The sequence below is a fragment of the Asparagus officinalis genome, chromosome 10 (assembly GCF_001876935.1).
Source record: "Asparagus officinalis chromosome 10, Aspof.V1, whole genome shotgun sequence".
Lineage (NCBI taxonomy): Eukaryota > Viridiplantae > Streptophyta > Magnoliopsida > Asparagales > Asparagaceae > Asparagus > Asparagus officinalis.
The window spans coordinates 36,219,749-36,223,556 of record NC_033803.1 but is presented as its reverse complement, the minus strand read 5'-3'; the positions used below and the strand labels follow the sequence as shown (position 1 = coordinate 36,223,556).

Genomic DNA, 3,808 nt, shown 5'->3' with positions numbered 1-3,808 from the left:
ATTTTTTGAAAAATTTAAAAATCTCGAGTTGGTGGTGAGACATTTTTATAACTTGTTTAGAAATATTAACTGTATTTCTTTCTTTATTTTATTTAAATTTTCTTAGATCTATTCTCAATGCTTTAGTTTTTGTAAACTTATATTTGTGCTTTAAGAGGGCTTTGAAGCTGCAACCAAGGAGGCTACAACACTATATATGTCTCAGGAGGAAGTACAAGGCGAGCCGGACCCTCACATGCTATCTCTAGAGGATAACATCACTCTCACTCAGAATGTATTGGGATATAATAGGTAGGGATGGTAAGCAATCAAATCGAATTAAATACTACATTCTATTTATATTTGTTTAAAATTATTGAATTCGAATGTAAAATCTAATACTCATTTTCACCCTAATAATAGGAGAGGAAGATATCCGCTGCATGGTGTTGGAGGTTCACCGGGCATAAGCATAAGATCATTCATAGTATCCTCTATGTCATCTACAACAATGAGAGCTGCACCAGGAAATTTGTAGGATATGCCACTTGTTTTATGTGTCTCTACGTATTTGCGTGGAAAGATTGACTCAGAGCTGCACATTCAGGTGACTAAGGAGATGAGTAGTGTTGTGTTGAGGGCCCGCACGATAGATGAGGTCATGTCCTACATTAAAAATTGTTTGGCTGATGTGATTCCCAATGATCTTTTTGGTGATATCATACTGCTCATAAACTCAGGCGTCGGTAATACCGGCTTTAAGCAGAGCAGCGCATAAGTATCTTATTTTACCTCACATACTAAGGAAGTCCCAAAAAATTAATAGTTGCAAATTATTTTTATGAAAGTGAAAATCCTAAAGAAATTAATGCTAAATTGAATATTTAAGGGACTAGTATATTAAAAAATTCATTTATGTTTAATATATTATCAAACTTCACATAATTTTAAAAAATAATCAATTGGACCTTCAGACTAGAGACAACGGAGGGAGTAGCACCGGTTTTCGTACGAGAGATAGAGCCGCTGCTGACAATGACGAGATGTGAGGCTTTATTATTTTTAATGCACTGAACAGTTTTTTATTTGCAATAGTACTCTATTTTTATTCATCTCGTGTTATGAATGGACTTGGTATTGCAGGTATATCTGTTGTGAATATTCGGATAATATAAGTTTTTATTGAAATGAATATTGGCTTAGATTGTTAGATGTGTATATTGGACCGGATTGTTGGAGTATTTTGGATTGGATTGTTGGATGTGTATTGGATATGAATATTGATTATATTTGATTGGATATGTTTATTAAATATACATGAATTATGTATTCATGTGTATATCGTGAATGTAATGTAATGTATAGGGAATTCACATATTTTTAAAAAATTTTGTAGAAAAAAAACAACCTAGACGAAATTTTCGTCTAGGTTGACTCAACCTAGACGAAAATTCTATTTAGGTTGCTATAAACAACCTAGACGGAAACTCCGTCTAGGTTGCGGCCTAGATGGAATTTCCGTCTAGGTTGCGGCCTAGATGGAATTTCCGTCTAGGTTGCGGCCTAGACATATTTTCCGTCAAGGTTGCTACCTAGACGGTTTTTCGTTATCCGTCTAGGTTGTGTTCCATCTAGTTTGATCAACTTAGAGAAATTTTCGTCTAGTTTGTGGAAAACTGGACGGAATTGTCCTAGACAGAATTTTTAGACAGTTTTCTATCTAGGTTGATCAACCTAGATGAAAATCTAAGCAACCTACACGGTTTTTCCATCTAGGTTACGCGTTTTTCTACTAGTATTGCATGTAATTAATTACTTTCTAATAATATTTTTAATTGTTATCTAAACATAAAAAGTGAACGAAGCGGACGGATTACTATTTTCACTACTTCAAATAATTTGTAAAACAAACAAAAGAAATATGACTTCCATTACTTTCTACTTTATGACTTTAAAAGTTACATTTTGGATTTGCTTCTTACTTTGAGTGCTTATGATAGTTCAACGAGGCCCTAAAATTGGTTAAAAGGAAAAAGATCAAATATTTCAATATTCGGCTTAGTGGATGACAGCTTTCATTATGTTGGGTGTGCTTGATTATTGACCATGCAAATTCCACTAATTTTATTTCTTTAACATTAAATTATTAAGGATAATTTGCGCAGCAGCACATGTCCATGTGACATCACGGTTTAGCATTAACCACATATAAAAGGGATTATTTTGTTAACAATCTTAAAAAAATAAAGAACTATTCCCATACGCATACACATGGCAGTAACTCAGTTAAAAAAAGAAGGATAAAATACTTCATTAACTATCTTCACAAGATCCACAGCATATATGTAATCTTAAATAGAACATATCGAAGGAAAACATTCCTTTAGAATTAATTAATTAAGCTTCTTTGATGGCAATGTAGTTTCGGCAAACAAGGAAACCACACTCGATCTGTACTTAATATCCAAGGAAATAGCTAGGTAGCAGATTTATATTCAAAAACAAAATCCTTTATCTAGCTACGTCCAGGAAAAAAAAAGGGTCTGCTTCATTGGTGACAATATGATATAAAAATTATCAGATCGAACTCGAACATATAAATATGTCTAGATCATAATTAATTTAGGCAGTCCATTGCAGTTAACAGATCAAAGCATTATCCAAGCTCTAATACGATGTTAAAAGATGATGAGAGAATTATATATCGGATCCCTTGGGTGGAGGGAACTACGACAGACGACAGACAAGACTCCTCCACATTGATTGCTACCCATGCAACCACCTCTGATTAATACCTTTTAAGCACATGCCAATCTGAGTGTGTGGAGTTATATGTCAAGCATAAAGTCTCTATCCCTATTTATAGGGGAAACTTCAATTAAGAGATAAGATCGTTTAGTTAGCTACTAAATCCCTATAAATAAGGATAATCAACTATAAAAGATATGATCTCACCAAGCTCTTGATCCTATCCCTAATCCTATCATATCAAATGGTTTTGATACGTCGACAGCCAACTCCTGGGCACCAAATCTAACATGTAGTTGTTCTTTATTGGAGTTTCATGTAAACTTTGATCTCCTACTGTCTGCCAATGTAGGCAGATCCATTTTTGCCATGTACATCAACAGCCATTGAGTTTGAGATGTGTTGTCCCCCACTTTTTCTTTTTCTTCTTCTTCTTCTTCTTCTTTTTTTTTTTTTTTTTTTTGTTTTTTTTTTTTTTTTTTTTTTTTTTTTTTTGACAATGAAGCAAAAGGCTAGCCATTCTGTTCCATCATGAAAACATATTTTAAATTGGACAATAGTTCATATAACAGAAGATTACAGAAACAAACACTGCAAATGTCTCATGTCTTTCAATAGATTCAGCCTGTTAAGACATGATTATTGAGGAAAGCGACTATGAGCTTATTCACCTCATCCGCAGACTGTTCATGAACAAAGTGAGTACCTTCAGGCATAACTACAGTCTCCAGATTGGGAACAAATTGCTTCACCATTCCACTCTTGATGTAATCCTCCATCCCTGGAAATTTAATACAGTAGTCCTTCTCGCACATGATCAACATTGCAGGAGCTTCAACTGTAGGATCTACCCACTTCATCATCCTATGAACTGACCTATTGTACACCAAATTAATATATAAGTATGGGTTATGAATGAAAAAATAGTTCCTCTACTATCTTTTTCGGCAATTGAGAGAAACCGCAATGTGTTCTCAAGTTTATTACACTACATCAAAATCATGAAGAAAGCTGTGACAAGATATGAGTGCTAATAATGTTGGGTCAGTTGTGGATAGACCCCCCCCCCCCCCAATAAATT

At 34.2% G+C, this 3,808-nt stretch overlaps 1 pseudogene; it reads right to left on the bottom strand.

The window, feature by feature from the left end:
• LOC109824892 overlaps nt 3,250–3,808 on the bottom strand; it is a 4,287-nt pseudogene continuing 3,728 nt past the window's right edge.